Genomic DNA, 19,186 nt, shown 5'->3' with positions numbered 1-19,186 from the left:
GAACAGTGTCCAATCTGATTCCTAAATTCCTTAAAGCATGACTTTTATCCCTTTCTTTCTTGCTCCCTCAAAAAGTGTGCCTCTCTATTTTTCTAATCTACGGAGTTAAACAACTTACTTTACAAAACTTCCAATACCAGTTAGTCCAAACAAGAACTAAGTGACGTTTCCTTGCCAAAATCTGGTTAAGGTAAGATCATGAAAAAACCTTACGGAAGTACTTGTCAAATGTAAACGGAGCTTCCGTAACTCACCATCAGGAGTATCTTTGTTTATTTTTAGTCTCTTCAGAGGAAGTTTTTATTTCACTTCATTTAGAGCCAGGATTGCACTTTGTTACCCAGGCTGGAGTGCAGTGGCAAGATCATAGCTCACTGTAGCCTGGGGCTCAAGCAAATCTCCACACTCAGCCTCCCGAGTAGCTGATACCACAGGTGTGCACCCAGCTAATTTTTTTGTATTTTTTGTGGAGATGGGGTCCCATTATGTGGCCCAGGCTGGTCTTGAACTCCTGGGCTCAAGCAATCCACCTGCCTCGGCCTCCCGAAGTGTGGGATTACAGGCTTGAGTCACCACACTGGGCAATTTATTTCTGCTTTTTGAAAAAATGGGAAGAAGCATGGTTTTGATATTTGATCAACAGTCTCCCCACTAGGGAATAAGAGTCCATTATATATGATCATCCCTCCTAGCCAGCCAGCAGCCCTTTCTCCCAATACCTGCAGTCACAGGAAGTTTAAGGAGTGACCTGCGATCTTCATGATGTTCCTTTCAACTCCCAGGGTGCTCTGGTGTATGGCTGCTCCCTGCATAAAGAGCCATTAACATTTTTTCCATTTTGATCATGGAGAAAAGCTAGGAAGCACAACAAGTGCCCACAGGAATAAAATATACAGTCTGTGCCTTGCTTTTCCTCTGTGTCACCTAGAACCTGAGATCCAGGCTGGAAGCTGTGCAAGGGGCCACTCCGTCCATTCCTCTGCCAGTGATCAAACAGCTCAAGGGCTTTGTCCAGCTTCATGGGGAAATCTCTACAGTAGGGCTGCCATTGCCTCCGACCCCCATCTCAAAGAGAGTGGGCCACAAACACACTCCACCACTGGGTCAGTTTCCTAGAGGTTCTGGCTTCCAATCTATCATTTTCCTTGGCTGAGATTTAGCCCTTTTGTTTTGTTTTGTTTTGTTTTTTAGTTAGTCTCTTCTGTATCATCCTGGGGGTGGGGGGAAATCTCTCTTCTCCACTATAAACAAAAGAAGGCCATAGGATCCATTTTTCTAAAAGCAAAAACTCCAGTCCTGTTAAAATGTCTTTGAATTCTGGTAACACCCAATGATGGGCTGATGCTGGTAGAGGAGGTATAAATATTTCTCCTATATAAAAACAAAGTGCTTATATTAAAAAAAAAAAAAAAAAAAGACAACTAGTAACTCTCTTATCCTGAGATGTAATGATTCTGTGGACATCTCTGAGGGATTTTTCAGGGTCTCTTTGCTATGTGACTGTGGTCAAATTTTCTAATCTTGTTGCACTTTCCCTACCTGCATTTGGCTCAATTCAGAGAACCCATTATGGGTCCAGCAATATTCTAGGTGCTAGAGATATGAAGACAAGCAAGCCCCAGTCCTTGTCCTCAAGTAACTCAAAAAAGAGGTAAGAAACAGATGAGTAAAAGATAACTCTAAGTGTTGCCCAAAAATGTGGCCAAAGAGTCAGGGAACTCTAAAGAGAGAATCCTGAAGGTTAATCACAGCTATTCAGGAGCATCAGGTACAGTGGAAGAGCTTATCCGGCAGAGGAAAGCACGAGCACAGGGCGAACACATGTGATGTGTTCCAGAATGAGCAAAGGGTAGGGTTTTTCAGCCTCTTAGCTTGTCTCTCAGTTCTAGGCTTCCCCTCCAATCCATTCTGTACTTTAAACCAGAGCAGTGTTTCTCAACGCAGTTCTCCTAAAACTCTTTGGTAGCTGCTTTCAGCATGCTTTAGAAAGCTCCACAGTCTGGCTACCTCTTCCCTCTCCAGCCTCAATTTAACCACCCATCCAGTCCTCTGTAGCCACCCCTCTGTCCCACCACCAAGCCTAGCCAACTTCACTTGGTCCTCCAGGACTTAACTTGAGGTGACCTCCAATGAGAAGTCATTCCCAACTCCCAAGGCTGGGTTACGTATTTCTCCTAAGTGTCCCCTAAGTATCCTGTAGCACTCATCAGACTATATTGTGATGGCCTATTTATCTGTCTGTCGTCCCCACAGGAATGTCAGTGACATAAGAGTAGGAACTCAATGAATATTTGTGAAAAAGAGGAAAAGAGAGGGAGGGAGGGAGGGAGGGAGGGGGAGGGAGGGAGGTCTGGAGGGAGGCAGGGAAAGGGAAGGAACTGGGGAAAGGAACAGATTCCTGGGAGAATCTTAAATGTGAGAAACCAACAGACAAACAACTAGTAAAAGATCTGGGAAAGAGTAATGAAAAACAGAGGAGGGAAGGAGTGGTATCATTTGAGCAAAGCAGAAAATAATTTTTAGTAGAAGGCTCTTCTCATCATAAGAGAAACATTCTAGAGAAATCAGGTACCAATTACTAGTCTAGTGAAGCCTATGGACCCCTTCTCAAAATAACTTTATTAAATATACAAAAGACAATACACACAGTAATAAATAAAACTACTTCTATTACAGTTACTGAAATATTAAAAGATTACACTATAGTCATATATGAGTTGCATTATTAATGCCTTAGGTAACAAGATCTATCAGGAGGTCCACAAAACAATGTAATTTCTCAGTAATGATGAAGGAAAACAGCGCTTTAAGATACCTGCAATAAAACTGTAATGCAATATGGAAATATCTGTGGATACTATTGACACTACCGTGGTTTGTTGCCCACATTCATAATTGAAGGAAATAGTAAATTTCAGTCAGAGGTTAGTGAAAATAAAGTATTTTCCCCACCCAAATTCAGAGCCCCCAGGTTAGGGGCCCCTCACCAAATAACCGAATTGGCAATGAGGTCCTCATTGACTTTTGCCAAAGCAGTTGCAGGCAAGTGATAGAGGCAAAAACCAGAGCAAAATGAAGAGAGAATGGGCGGAGGGGAAAAGGAGGCCATGATTACAGGCTCCTCTTTCCACGTGTTTTTCTGGCCAAATAAATGAAAAGGCTTGGAGTAGCTTGAAGGAGAAGAAATGTCTAGGGAATATAGAAATAGAACATGCCATCTTCTTGTGACCCAAAAAGTAACGTCAGGAACGAGGCTAAATCACTGTTGGAAGTAGTTACTGCCTCATGCACAGAGGGCAATAGATCAGGCCAGGGAGTTACCAACACTGTTTTTAGCAACGCAGGGAGATGACAAAGATCTGCACAGCCTTGGAATCAGAATTGCGAGAAAGAAGAGACAATGCCACAGGATTCTTTTTCTCTGAAAAAATAGCTCTCATTGTTTAGAATAGGACAGGTAATGGCACCAGTCTGAGATCTCCACTCTTCATGCAATGCTGATTGTAGAAAGGACCATGAAAAGCACTCTTCTAGTCAGTGGGGAAGATGGAATCTCCCAGAAACCTGCTCCAGACACAGCCTTTCTTGTATAGATGAGAGATGGTCAAAGGGCAACAAAAGTTATTTAACCTAGTATTGTTCTGGATCAAGATTAAGTACTATCAACAGCTAGTTGTTGGTATCTGGAGCAATAGAACCTGAAAAAAAAAAAAAAAAAAAAGAAAAAGGAGTATGCATATAAGAGATATAAGAGAGGGATTAAAAAAAAAATGAGTAACAAGACAGACCTAACAGTTATTAAACACAGAACCAAACCAAAATAAAAACAGAAAAAGTTACGGCTTCTTAATAACCATTGTTTTCTAGCCAAGGACATTTTAAAAAGGCTCCTAACATCTGATGAGCTGTGCAGCAGGAGCCTTCTGAGGGTTTGGGGGGAAAATAGACAGAAGGAAAGCTGTGTAGATATGCAAATACCCTATTCAAATCCAGGCTTCGTTTTCCTGCAACTGAGGGTAATTAAGTGGTTAGAGAACTGCCTGTGAGCCTCCTCTTCTCCTCAGAAACAATTGTGGATTTGTTGGCTAGTTGACTTCATCCGGCCTAACCCAGACCAAGATAAATCCAATTAAACATCCACCGACACAAAAACCAGAGCTTGTGCGATACTGGGAGCAACTCAGAGAGAGTCTGGAGGTGGGGGAGCTGGAATTCTCTTGTGCAATGCTTTATACTCTGAGACGGGAACTCATAAGAGGTCTTTGGGCTCTGACAGAAGCTAAAGGAACAATTACACCATAATTGAACATTGTTTATGATGTTCAATGTTCACTGACAATTGAGCGTTGCTTATTGCTCTTCTGTGCAAGGAGTTCACAGCCCTTTACAGAAGGGACCTCCACCAGCCTCACCGCACCTCTGTGCTCCCCACCAGCCAGACTGTGCTATCAGCCCACATTCCAGCTCCAGAGCCAGTGAGTAAGGGGAGTTGTTCAAGGTCACCCAGCAGATGGAGGCCGAGCCTTGGGTAACACTAGCACCTAACCTTGCATCTTATCGTTCATGGCACTGTTTATCTCAACCTGTGGATTCCAGGGAAATCTCGTAAAAGCAGTATTTTATGATTATTCAAGAGTATTCAAGGTCATCTCTTGTGGGACCCACCTGGAATTCTCAGAGGATCTCACATGGGTGAAGAAAGAAAGATCATATTTTCCCAAACCAAACAGCTTGTGTTTCTAACACCCCACCTTCTAGCTGCACAGAATAAACCAACGCTGGATTCCTGGAGACAATGTGGACTGAATGCCGTGTGTAAACCAGAGAGTTCTATGCTCTTAAGGAAGATGACGCTCAGCTTTCAGGTAACCCCAGATCTCAGGGATCAAGTCTCCAGTGAAGCACAGGTGCACTTTGCTCCCAGGAGCTCCTGGCTGCAGTTTGAGGCTCGCTTTGGGGATTAATGGACTCCTTGCTTGGCACTCTCCGCCTCATTTAGTAATCAGTGTTTCCCATGAAAACACAAACACTCCTGCTCTTAAGGGGTCAACCCAGGGAAGGGGAGACGAGGTCAGACTGCTCTCAGGCAGGGAAGTCAGGAAGACTTTTGCTCAGTCTTGGCACAGACACTTCACATCCAGAACAGAACAGAGGGCCTCGATCAGGCAGCCGTGAACTCTGACCTACCTGCCCTCAGCAAATGTGCCCGGTGTGACAGAGTAGCTATTTCATAAGGTCTGAGAAATAAACGTGTTCTGTTTGTGCCTCTCCTGGTAAGAGGACAGATGGAATGGGAGGAAAGGGGCAGGAGGTGAGCACAGGTGTCTCCAGGTATACTTAGCCGGAGGCTCCACCCTCTGCAGTTTTCTCCCCTCTGTCTCTATTATTTATTGTATCTGAGAGTCAGCGGAAGCCAGAGTGTCTGGAGGATTTCACACAGCTGCCATCAGGCTGCCCGCAGACCCCCTCGCAGTTGCCCAGGATGCACAAGTACTGACAGTCACATGGCTTTTAAAAGGCACCTCCTGCATCTAGGGGCTTTGCTTTTGCCTGGAGCCAATGCCACTTTGATGATATAAAAACGGCCAGGAGGTCCTGTGGGTCAAGGTCTCAAATGGGATGAAAAGAAAGAACAAGAAGAGATGCTGCTGTCCACACGAGCAGGCCATGAGGTGCACCATGGCCATCAGCCGCGGGCTGGAGCAAGCTATTTATGGCCACCCCCGATCCCCACGTAGTCGCTTTAGTACCAGTCACACTGCATAAGGACCTTTCCATCAATGAGGGACCGCATAAACGAAAGTAATCGCATAGGATTCTAATACCATATTTTCACCTTTTCTAGGTTTAGATAAACAAGTACTTGCCACTGTGTTCCAGATGCCTACAGTATTCAGTATAGTAACCTGCTGTACAGGTTTGTAGCCTAGAGCGATAGGTACCGTCTAGCCTAGGTATACTAGGCTATGCCATCTAGGTTTATGTAAGTTCACTCTGTGATGTTCTCACAATGTGGGAGGAAAGGGGCAGGAGGTGAACACAGTTGTCTACAGGTGTACTTACCTGGCAATTCCACCTTCTATTGTCTGTAACCTAGAAGCAATAGTCTATACCATCTAGCCTAGGTATAGTAGGTTATACCATCTAGCCTCGGTGTGGTGGGCTATACCATCTAGATCTGTGTGAGTAGACTCTATGATGTTTGCACAATGACAAGATCACCAAACAACACAATTCTCTGAATGCATCCCTGTTGTTAAGCAATGCCCAACTGTACTTAACGTGTCATATAATCAAAGTGGCCAAAGAGAACCAACCCTATTTTCACCATCTGCTGTTGTGAAATAAAAGGATCACCTGGAAACGTTTACAATATGATGACTAAATATGCATTTAGTCTTTCTACAAAGAAATGGGGTGGGAACCTCCCACTCGGCCCTTGCCCTCCCAGAGGCGCCCTGCCCAGGGATTCCTTTGTCTCCTTGGGGCCTTGCCAAGTCTGATGTGCCAGTCACCAATCTAGGCCATGTCCACACTTATCTCTCCACTCCTACTGAAGTGGAAGGGCCCTGGTGAAGAAACAGTCAGGCACACAGCTCTGCTCCCAATCCAAGACACGTGTTTAGCAGAAAGCTGTCTGTTGCACTCTGGTCGCTTGACCCCTGCCCACCCCCAGCACATTGCCCTGGCAGCTCCAGTGCTCCCTCCAACCCTGACCCTTGCCTCCAGCTCCAGCCTGAGCTTCTCCCTCTGCTGACCATGCCAATCTTGTCATGGTTCCTCCCCAGAAGCACAGAAGACTTTCTCATCTCTCAGGACAGCCAGCCCTCCTCCTAGGCGTTAGATCCCAAGGGACTTCCCTTCCATGACCATTCCTTCTCTGCATCTGTATCCCAGCCCTTGCTAGAGCCGCGGTCCTTCTGCCTCTCTCAGGCATAGGCATGCGGGGAGTGCCCTCTGAGCTGCTTCCCTCCTTCCTTCTCAGCCAACCTTTGGCTCAAGTCATCTCTACCACATTCCTGCCTTCGTTACCCTCAGGCAATTCGGCCCACACCTCCTCGTATTCCTGGAGCTGCAAGCTCTCAATTGTCAGCAGTAATCTTTGGCCCCATCCAATAATAATCTTTTCTCACTTCTCATTTCACAATTTGGTAACACCCATCAGCACCTCCACCCCTCAAATGTCACCATTTTTATTTCTATGGCATTGCCTCATGGGTTTATTCCTACCTAGGTATTTCCTTTCTGCCTCCTTTACTGCTCCTCTTCTAAAGGCAGGAGCAGAATGATCCATCTCCAAGGCTCATATTAATCCTCAGCTTTGTATTTTCCTCATCATTCTCCTGCTCTGAGATATCCCATTTGTCCTCACTGCTGATAGAACGAAGTTCATTATCCCGGCCTTTAAGGCCATTATCATTGCACATGTCCTTGCCAGCTAGCTCTACCTCCCACTTTTGCCTTCTACTCCAGCCAGGCTGCTTGTCTCCAGCCTGGACCACAGATGTGAATGTTTTTGTCAACTCCAAGGCTCGACCTGGGCCACGTCCCTTCTACTTCCCTCCTCTCTACCCAAATCCTACTCCCGTTCCAAAGTCTAGCTAAACTCTCATCTTTTCCCCCACTTGAATTATTAATGCACAGAAAACCGAGAAGGTGTCTTATACTCTTGCATATCCCATCAGTTTATGGTATACATATGGAAGCGAAACATATAAAAACTCATTTAGCGAAACATACACAAACTCATTTAGTACGTATCTACTTAATCTATGCATCCTTTTATCTTGACCATCACAGCAACAAGTACAATGTGATACAGTTCTGTTCAATTATTGCTTACTTCACAAACATTGGTAATCATAATGTCTATTGTCATACATTATGGTTTTTATCTCATTGGTTTAGGTGTACAAATATCATACTCAATAGACCCATTTGTTTTCAGCTACTTGTTGGCAGGGATTGGGGTAAACTCATAGCTTGTAACAATGTGTCACACTTGGCCTGAAGCCAATGACTTATGCTGTGGTTTATCTGAGATGACATTAGGCAGACTTTGCCTTTTTTTTTTGAGATGGAGTTTTGCTCTTATCGCCCAGGCTGGTGTACAATGGCGTGATCTCGACTTACCGCAACCTCTGCCTCCTAGGTTCAAGCAATTCTCCAGCCTCAGCCTCCTGAGTAGCTGGGATTACAGGTGCCCGCCACCATGCCCAGCTAATTTTTGTATTTTTAGTAGAGATGGGTTTTCGCCATGTTGGCCAGGCTAGTCTCGAACCCTGACCTCAGGTGATCTGCCCACCTCGGCCTTCCAGAGGACTGAGATTACAGGCATGAGCCACCAAGCCCAGCGTTATTTAGAGCTTTCCATTATGCATAGCTAAACCTACTCTCACCTGTCACACCTATCCGAGAGTCAAAACTTATCATTCAGTTCATAACTTCTAGAAACTTGAAACCAAAATCCTGCCAATATCTGGGTATGCTGCTTTGCTCCAAAAGACCATGTATATGCCAATTCCTGTCTTTGTAAATGAAATGGATCCACGGCTCTTTTTAAAAGAACAGGTTAAAATTGTACTTTTGTCATTTCCCATCTCTATTCTTCTTTTGTGAGTTTTTCCATCCAGATGAACAGGAGGCTGAGCAGTGCCGTGGAACATGCAGGCAACGTGGAGTAAGAGAAGCCCAAGTTGACAGTCATCTCTGCCCTTTGTCAGCCATGTGACCCTGAGTAAATGACATCTTGTGTTCGAAACATGGGGTGAGTAATTTCCATTTTAATCATCAAAACCCTACTGGGGGCTGGGCACAGTGACTCACGCCTCTAATCCCAACACTTTGGGAGGCCAAGGTGAGTGGATCACTTGAGGTCAGGAGTTTGAAAGCAGCCTGACCAACATAGTGAAACCCCATCTCTACTAAAAATACAAAAATTAGCCAGGCATGGTGGTGTGTACCTGTAATCCCAGCTACTCAAGAGGCTGGGGCAGGAGACTCACTTGAACCCAGGAGGCGGAGTTTGCAGTGAGCCGAGATCACGCCACTGTACCCCAGCCTGGATGACAGAGTGAGACTCCATCTAAAAAACAAAACAAACAAACAAAAAACCTAATTGGGGTTACTGTGAGAATTAAGTGAAAGGAATATGTTTTTAAAAGCCTGGCCAGTGTCTGATATGTGGTGGGGGTTCAATAAATGCTTAGGAAATCTAAAATAAAAAGAATATTGAAGCAGAGCATGGTAGCTCATACCTGTAATCCCAGCACTTTGGGAGGCTGAGGTGGAAGAATCACTTAAGCCTGGAAGTTGAAGGCTGCAGCAAGCCATGATCGCAGCATTGCACACCGGCCTGAGCAATAGAGTGAGACACAGTCTCAAAATTAAAAAAAAAAAAAAACCGCAGAACATACATCTCCCAAGTGACTAATTTCGAATCAAATAATTAACAATTTCCTTTTTTAAGCAGAGAGAACTGTGCCCCTCACACATGTCAGGGTCTTTTGTAGCTGCGGCTGTTAGTTAGCCTTGCAACCTGAGGGCCATGAGGTCCAGCTCTCTCATAGGCAATAAAGACTCATGGAGAGCTCAAGGCAAGAGCCATCGTTTGGTCCAAGTTCAAGAGTGTGGAAGATCGTCTGCAAAGATGACTACCAATCATCCTGTCAACGTCATGCACATGTGAGTGAGCACGCCATGCGAGAGACAGACTTGTTCCCCTCCGCTTGCATCTTGCTTTGACCAGTAGAACACAGTAGAGTCTCATCGTGTTACTTATAGGTCTAGGTAAGAGGCCTTGCTGGTTCTCTTTTCTCTCCTAGAAACCAGCCACCAAGTAGAAAGCTTAGGCTAGATTACTTACCGAATGATGACAGAATGCCTGGAGACAGGTCACACGGAGGAGAACCAAGGTCTCCCACTGACAGCCAGCACTTGACCCCAGACCTTGACAGACCCTCCCCCAGCCAACTCTCAGATCGACAAACCACAAGTGGCTCCAGCTCACAGTAGGAGACGCAGAGCCTCCTACCTGACCACAGAAGTATGAGAAGTAACAAAGCGTTGTTGTTTTAAGTCCCTAAGCTTGGGGATGGCTTGTTACACAGCAATAAATAACTGATACAAAAGAGAGTGTTACCCACCATGGTTCTCAGACACAGGACACAGGATCCACCATGTCAATGCCTGCCTCCAGGAGGCACCCAAGCCTCGACCACAGTCAGGGAAGACACCTACCTGTATTTCCAGCCACCTCTGCTTGAAGATACTTACTTAGCCATCGGTACCCATCCTGTTTGAGCTAACTGCTTTAGGCTCTCCTTTGAGCTTGTTTTTATTATTAGTTTCTATCTTGTATATTAACTTCAAAAGAGCAAAGAAGAAATAACTTGTAGGGAAGAGCCATGAAGATAACCCAAGCCCCAACAGAGGAGCGTGGATGGGTTTCCTTGCCATTAATTGGCTCTGCCAATTCACCATAGTTAAATTCCCATTTTCCACTCCTAAGTGAATTTCTTATTACTAAACCCTGTAGTAAAAATAATAATAGCTCACATTTATTGCATTCTTAACATGTGTAAGGCACTGTGCAAAGCATTTCAGAAGTGTGCTATCATTTAATTTTTTAAACAACTAAATGAGGCAGATCCGATTCATTCATTTATCAAATATTAATCAGCCAGGCACCGTTCCAGGTACTAAGGATACATAAATAAACAACATTGACAGAGACCCTGCTCTCGTGGCGCTGGCATTCCATGTTGGAGACAGGCAGAAAATGCATATTGTGTAGGAAGGTGAGAAATTCAAACGGCAGAAGACATAGAGGAGAATAAGAGTCTTCCAAATCAGGTGACATCTGAGCAGGGAGTGAGGGTGTCAGCCTTGGGGTGGATATGTGGGAAGAACCCTCCAGGCAAGTACCATTCCCTGAGCCAGGAACACTCTTCCCGTGTTCTAGGAGCAGCAAAGAGGTCCAAATGGCTGGATCAATAATGTTTAGTGGTGAGGCCAGAGTGATACCAAGGAGCCAGATTAAGGAGGGCGTCCTATGCCACGGTAAGGACTCTGGCTTTATTCAGAATGAACTGGGAAGGCATGGGAGACTTTCCATCTCACCAGAGTGATTTTTTTAAAAAATCACTCTGGGCCAGTGGCGATGGCTCACGCCTGTACTCCCAGCGATCTGGGAGGCCAAGATTGGAGATTGCTTGAGCTTAGGAGTTTGAGACCAGCCTGGGCAACATGGTGAGACCCCATCTCTACAAAAAATACAAAAAAAATTAGCCGGGTTTGGTGGCGCATGCCTGTGGTCCCAGCTACTGGGGAGGCTGAGGCGGGAGGATTGCTTGAGCCCAGGAGGTTGAGGCCACAGCAAGCCGAGATCAAGCCACTGCAATCCAGCTTGGGTGACAGAGTGAGAGCCTGTCTCAAAAATAATAAATAAATAAATAAAAATAAAATCACTCCGGCTACTATATAGTGGGGGAAGGAAGTCCTCTTCAGAGACTAATGCAATAATCCAGGTGAAATACAAGGGTGGCTTGGACCAACATGATAGCCCGGGAAGTAGGGAGAAGCTGCAAACTTCCAGAAATCTCTGGAAGGCAGGGCTGCCCAGATTTGCGGTGTTTGGGATATGCGGGTAGGAGAGAGAGCGAGCACAATTGTGTTAGCATCTTTATGCCCATTTTACAAATTTGTAAGCAAAAGGCGGAATAACTTGCCCAAGAGGATACAGCCAATAAATGCAGAGCCACATCTCAAATCAGGATTGGTTTGATCCAAGAGCTCATCCTCTTCCTCACACTGCCCTACTGCCTCATGTTTAAAACCCCTAAGCTGCCTAAGTTGGAAATTCCACGTGTCAAATTGTCCCAATTTTACCCTGCCCTCTCCACACATAAGATAGAAATAAGCCAAATCCCTGTGTCATTCAGCAGATTGCTGAAGTAGTGCCGTGCCCTTGTGACTTGAATGACCCCTATTCTGCACAGGAAATACAAGACCCAAAGCCATACTGAGGGATGCGGACAAGCACTTGGCCCGGCCACAGCAGGCTGCACCAATTACCAGGGATTGCCTAAAATCTGGGCAAAGGCTTTTCTCTCTGGCTAAGTTGCCAAACAGTTCCTCGTATCTGATTACCCAAAGAGAGCAGAATAACAATTCATAAAACCATCACAGAAGAGACTTAAGAAACAGCTTGTTTTTAAATGTTAAAGTGGCTTTATCATAACCTGCCGCTCAATAATATTAAATTTGACATTGGAAATGAAGTTTCCACTAACAATTTCCACGAATGGAAGAGCTCTGACTCTCTTATTCTGCCTGGAATTTTTCTTGCTGGGGAGCTTTCACAGTGTGACGCAGCAGTAATGCAAGTGTGTGTACGCGGCTGCTTTATAGAAGAGGTGTGTGTGTACAAAGGCCTTTGCACACGGGAAAAAGTCCCGGTCATGACCCTGATGCACTAGGTTTGGAATTTTTTTTTTTATTCGTGTAAAGCCTCATTAACATTCTCCAACATAAAATATTTTTAATAAGAGCCAAGTTCCCTTCCCCCACTTTCAAATTTCCTGTCACCAAAGTTGAAAACAAAAGGGCCTTCTATGAATCGCTCTCCCTTGCTTTCTTTCCCTCTCCTTCCTCTCTCTCTCCTCTTTCCAAAGCAGAGGACTCCAAAATTTTCAGCTGCAAAGCCTTGGAGACCCCAGAGATTCAACTGTTAAGAACACCAATTTCCGACTGAGGACTCACATGCAAAGGGAGTGAAGGATAGCTGACATCACAATTTATTGCCCCAAAAACAACTTTCTCAACTCAAAGCAAAACCATAATTATGGGTGAGAAAGACACTCCCTGTTAACTGGCTGTGAAAGAGTGATTTACAATGCATTCTTCCTCACAGTGGAAGGCCTCTTGGCAGTCACAAATACAGGTTTTGTGTATTCAGAAGCAAAGCTCAGAGGAGCAGAAGAGAGTGAAAAGGACATTCTGCACGGGAAGTGTGCCCCTTTCCACCGCATTTATCCCATAAAGTCCCAGCACTAAGAGCTCTTGGAAAATTCCCCATTATGAAAACAAACTTGCACCATGATCGGGACAAAGACTGAGCCCTTTTTCTTTCTTTCTTTCTTTCTTTCTTTCTTTCTTTCTTTCTTTCTTTCTTTCTTTCTTTCTTTCTTTCTTTTTCTTTTTTCTTTCTTTCTTTCTTCCTTTCTTTCTTTCTTTTTCTTTCTTTCTTTTTTTTCTCTTAAGTAGTTTCCTATCTATTGAAATCTGCTAGTTGGTTTATAATTTATGGGAAGATAACAGTGGCACAAATGAAGAAAATGCTAATACAGTTTTAAGTTGTAGAACCACATGGACCAGCCCAGCATGGTGGCTCACGCCTGTAATCCCAGCATTCTGGGAGGCCGAGGTGGGTGGATCACCTGAGGTCGGGAGTTTGAGACCAGCCTGGCCAATGCGATGAAACCCTATCTCTACTAAAAATACAAAAACTAGCCAGGTGTGGAAGTGCACGCCTGTAATCCCAGCTAGTCAGGAGGCTGAGGTGGGAGAATCACTTGAACCTGGGAGGCGGAGGTTGCAGTGAGCCAAGATTGTGCCATTGCACTCCAGCCTGGGCAACAGAGCAAGACTCTGTCTTAAATAAACAAATAAATAGAACAACATAGACCTAACCTTGCCAGAGACAGACAATGTAAAGTGGTATTAAATTCTTGTATCTAAGAGAAATGTCAAGCATTAAAGCTAAAACAACACTGTAAGATAAGCAGGTGTCTAAGAGTATGCTTTCCTGACATGACCAGGAAGAGAGGCTCATTAGAGACATGGCAGGAGGCTTTAGAAGATGAAAAGGGCAGGAGAAAGTAAAGGAGTCTAAAGAAAGGAGAACTGAGCCCAGGGACCCGAGCGTCAGAGGAAGCGCCTAGAAAGAAACTGCCTGCCAGCAGGAAGCCTTCTTTCCTAGAATCCCGGCCCAAGGCAGCGTATTTCCAGAAGGTACTGGGTCAAGAACCCGCTGGGCTTTCCCCCAAACCTGAAGAGCTTCTTAGGTGTGTATCTTAATATTTCCAGTCAAAGCAGGTGCCCCCAGTGCAGAAGCACAGTATTCCATTTCCTCCTAAGACAGACATGATCTCCAGAGAGAATCGGCCTTTGCAAATTCCCTCCAGGGTGTTGGGAATTAGTCCATTTTGTGACTATAGGGAAATGGTCCTATATTAAGGGAGAAATGGGTATGGATTACAATTTTCTGCCCTGAGTTGTCTTTAGGAGGCACGAATGGGTATACCCAGAGAGGAGGAAAAGGATGGGATCTGGAACAAAATGAAACCTAGGGTTCAAACACAGTCTGTCTTTGAGAGAGAAACCGAAACCCTGAGCCTTATCTGTTCCATGGGGTTGAAATAATTATATCGAGGACCTGCTGTGGATATAACATGTGGTGCCTGGCACCAGACCACCACTAAGTTGGTGTTCAGTGCCAGGGAGGTGGGTGTGGGCCCCCTCCTATGCTGTGATACCAGAGTTAATTGCCCTGAACTCAGACATGTGATTCTGCAGTAAACAGAGCTAAGGAGCAGTTGGCTATGTTGGCTGTGCTGAGGCTTAGAATGAGAAGAAAATAAACTATGGAAAAGAAATAGATGGTCCCGTGTCAAGAAGATCTGATTAAACAGGAGAAAAGGAGGGTGACAGCAACTCTCAGCCCATCAGCACCCCAGCCAGAGCCTCGGATCATGGAGAGGGTTGTCGGGCACAGGACAGGGTGCCCAGTGACCTCTGAATTTCTAGTGAGCAAGGAATAATTATTCTAGTGTAAGTATGTCCCAAAAATTGCATACACAACCTTTTACTAGAAATTTTATTTGCTGTTCATCTGAAATTCAAACATAACTGAGCATTCTATATTTTTATTTGCTAAATCCTTCAACCCTGATCGTCATTGCTTTGACCCACCAAAAGCAATGCAGAACGAGAGCCAGAAAAGCGTTGGAAAAGCCAGCAAAGAGAAATTCAGGGAGCCCACCATTCACTTTGCCGCCATTGACTCCAGAATGTCCTCCCGTGCCTGTTCTAGACAGGATCAAGCGGTTAGGACAGAGAGAGTGGAAAAGAATCCAAGTATGGGGAAAAACAGAGGTGCGTTTGGAATAAAGACAAAGAGGGAGGAAAGAAGAGAAAGGAAAAGCAAGAAGGAGCAGGAAGAAAGGAGAAAGAGCAGGATGGAAGGAACTCAGGCAGACAGACACAAAGACCTCCTTAGCTAGTTTGCAATGATAATCTGAGCTTGCAATGCACCATAGACTGTGTTCTTGTAAGTTAAGAATAGATGTGAAACTCATTTCCTGCCACCAGGTGCTGGGGAGAAAGTCTCTCATCCACTGCTCCTTTCCAGAACACAGGGAGTGAAGGAGCAAGGTTTCATCATCATTGCAGCAACTGCTGAGCCTCTCAGGGCACTGGGACACTGCTCAGGTTCCGCAACAAGAGGCTGGGCTTTCTGCACTCAAATGGCCTCTCCTCTCTAGACACCTTATTGCGTTTCCACAATCACTACGTCTCTTCCCATCTGTGGAAATAAGTCCACCACAGCCTTCTCCTGCCTCATCAGGTCCTAGGTGGATCCTCTCATAATCCAAGATGTAAATCACCCCTGTGAGTTGTCAGCAGTGATTTCTCTTTCCCCAAAGCCTGTACTGCAGGCTAAGCCAGGGAGGTTGTGGGAGGTGCAGAAAATAACACTGGGGCAATGGGATCTTCCCTCGGGAGTCCACAGGCATGGCTTGAATGGACACAGTAGAAGGTCTGAATCCTTTAAAGAGCGAAGTGCAAATGAATACAAGATAGACAGAGTCGATCCGAAAAAAGCACACCCTCTAGGCCACAGGGAGTGTTCAGCCATTTGTGGCATTTTTAAACTTTCTCCACTCAATAAATATAAAGTAAGCTAGACCCAGGACTTGTGCAGGACAAAGGAATCCCATGGCCCCAGTAGCAAGCAAAACAGTGGTTTGAAGCCATGAAGAAAACACCAGTTCTTGAATTTCCTCCTTCTAGCTGTGGGAAATGCATAGTTGATGAAGCCCATTCCCTCATCCACAAGCCACACACATCATGGAGCACAGTCTGAAAGTCAAAGGAGGAAGGTAGGGGAGGAAATTGCAAAGTCAAAGTGACTGCCTCAGGAAGTCTGATTACTCAACATGTTTAAAGCATTATTAGATGGTCTGGAAGTTGTAGATGCAGAATGAGTGGGGAGGGGGTCCAAGGAGCTACAGAAGAAGGAGGGGCTATAAACTTGAGAGTCCCTCCTGGAGTTTTACTGAACTGCCTGCAACACTCTGGGGTGCAAGTTAAGAGAGAGCAAATGGGCAAGGAATCAGCCAGCCACATACAAAAGGAAAGGAGTGTGGCATAGAGGTTAATTGTGGCCGTCAGAGATGAGTGGGTACATGGGGAGATTCATTTAAAATTAACGAGGCATTGGTTGCATTTTATAGGTCTTCCTAGGTAGGAAAATCACAAGCCAAAGGGGCAGGAATGGCTCCACACAAGTGTTTCCTGACCAACCCTTAAGCCAAATGGACAGGCATTGGGTCTCCACATCAGAGAAGCAGAAAGATCTATGGATTCCAAGAGCCAAGGACAGGAGAGGGGACCCATCCACATGCATGTGCTGGAGCCAATCCAGAAGAGGCCACAGCAGTCCTGGGGACACTGAGGCCCCATGAGGCCCCAAGGATCTATATGCTTGAAGCTGAACCGTTTGCTCTTCCTACCCGAGGCCCCAGTGTGACAAAGACCTCAATGACAGCTGTGTTTGAGCTTCTCCTTCTTAATATTGCCACCTTCAGAGTCAGAAACAGTGTGAATAACTCACCCAGGCAGTGCCAATAACTGCTTGGCATGGATGCTTCTAGATAGGCACAGATGCTTCTAGAATCTTACTTGGGATGTGGGCGGGGGTGTCTCTGTCAGGATGATCTTGATTCAGAAAACTTAGGCTAAAAGTTGCCTCCTCTGGGAAGGCTATCCTAAATAAGAAAGAGATCCATTTTCTCTCTCTTATGCCCCAGATATAAAGAGTTGCTCCCCGCTTTGTGAATTTTGTTCATATTCCTATCTCATTTGCTTGATTTTTTTTTACTACTGTTTGATTCAAGAGTCAGAACTTTGTCTTATTTTTTCTTTATACCTACCACACAGCATAATGAAAGCTCCATAAAGTTGTCCATAGGTAAAGGAATGAAAAGACAGAACAAATTTCTAATTCTGGTAACTAACCAGAGATGAAGATAAAACAAAACAAAAATGTGGAGGATAGGGGGATAATTCAGGAGGGAAAAAAAATGCACATGTCCCAAAACTTTAAGCTAAGAAGGAAAGAGGCTGGGTGCAGTGGCTCACGTCTGTAATCCCAGCACTTTGGGAGGCTGAGGCAGGAGGATCACCTGAGATCAGGAATTCAAGATCAGCCTGGTCAACATGGTGAAACCCTGTCTCTAGTAAAAATACAAAAATTAGCTGAGCATGGTGGCGGGTACCTGTAATCCCAGCTACTGGGAAGGCTGAGGCAGGAGAATCACTTGAACCTGGGAGGCAGAGGTTGCAGTGAGCTGAGATCGTGCCATTGCATTCCATCCTGGGCAACGAGAGTGAAACTTTGTCTCAAAAAAAATAAAATAATATAAAATAAAATAAAATAAAATAAGAAGAAAAGAGAGTGTGGTAATGGACAAGCCATTCAGCAATATTCTCCACTGAACTGGGACCATGAGACTGCTAGCACTGGGCTGGGGAATTAGGACAGAAAAGAAATTGAAATAAGGAGACAAAGCACTTATTTCTTAAGGTATCGAAGTTTCCCGCTGCTAGAAAATAGAGACTCATAAGACCATCGGGAACCAGAAACGGTACAAATAGCCACGGTCTCATCTATCTCCCAGATGCTTTGTTCCGAATGCCAAGATGTCTAAAATTATAACTAACTGTCCACCAGTTGATTTCTCATCAAATCCACCTGGTGAAGACACCCGAAATAATGGAAGAAGAATCAGCCAGCAGCTTCTCCTTTTCCTCTCTAAAGAAAATAACTTGCAGTGTTCAGGTAATACTCACAATTGAGAGAGGAGGAAATGAGTTATTCTGACCAGACGTCAGGATTCAAAGTAATAAACTACAGACTCAAGGGGGGCTGCATTCCAAGCAGCATACTGGTCGGCCCTTTCTTCCCCTAAAGAACATACCCACTAGGACTACTTTGGAAATTTCAAGCATAGACCCAGTAGCCATCATGCCTTCTTCCTCTTTATTCAATTGCCTTTCCACCTGCATAAAAATGTACACATTTTGAGCCTCCAGGGTAGGGAAAGTGTCTTCCATTTCTTTCATAGGTAGGAAAATCACACACCAAAGGGGCAGGAGTTAGGGTAAGCCCCCCTACCTCTTAATAAAAATTAGCATCATGGTAGGTGTTTCAGGCTGCATGACCAAAAACATGATGTATACTGGGGAAGGCAAGCAGTTTAGGGTTGTCATTCTGAGGGTAAAGCTGAAAAGAATGACAGAAATTGGATGAGAAAACCACAGGGGCCACGCAAGAGGCTCTGTCTTCACTCTTAAGATACGGGAGTCATTAAGAAGGATCAGCAGGAGGGCATGAGGCCTTATCACAGAGGATGACTCCTTGGGGGGTAGATTTGGGGGCCATGGTAAGAGCACTGGCAAGAGCTGAGGAGACCCTGAGCTGGGTGGGCCCTGCAGTAGGAGAAGGGAGGAGGAGACAGGCAAATGTGTTGTGTGCCAGGCACTTTAAGCCTGCAGGGGGGACAAAGACGGATCAGGCAGTTTCTTCCTTTAGGCTCTGGGGAGGATCGGTGTATTAGCCCATTTTCACATTGCTAGAGGGTAATTTATAAAGAAAAAGAGGTTTAATGAGTCCCATTTCCACATGGCTGGGGTACCTCACAATCATGGCAGAAGACCAAGGAAGAGCAAAAGGACTTCTTACATGCCAGTGAACAAGAAGAGAACGTGTGCAGGCAAACGCCTCTTTTTAAATCCATCAGATCTTGTGAGACTTATTCTCTATCACGAGAACAGCAGCACGGGAAAGACCCCCCCCCCGCCCATGACCCAATTACCTCCCACCAGGTGCCTCCCACGACAC

This window comes from Rhinopithecus roxellana, chromosome 4, assembly GCF_007565055.1.
Source record: "Rhinopithecus roxellana isolate Shanxi Qingling chromosome 4, ASM756505v1, whole genome shotgun sequence".
Taxonomy (NCBI): domain Eukaryota; kingdom Metazoa; phylum Chordata; class Mammalia; order Primates; family Cercopithecidae; genus Rhinopithecus; species Rhinopithecus roxellana.
This window is presented reverse-complemented; position numbering follows the sequence as displayed.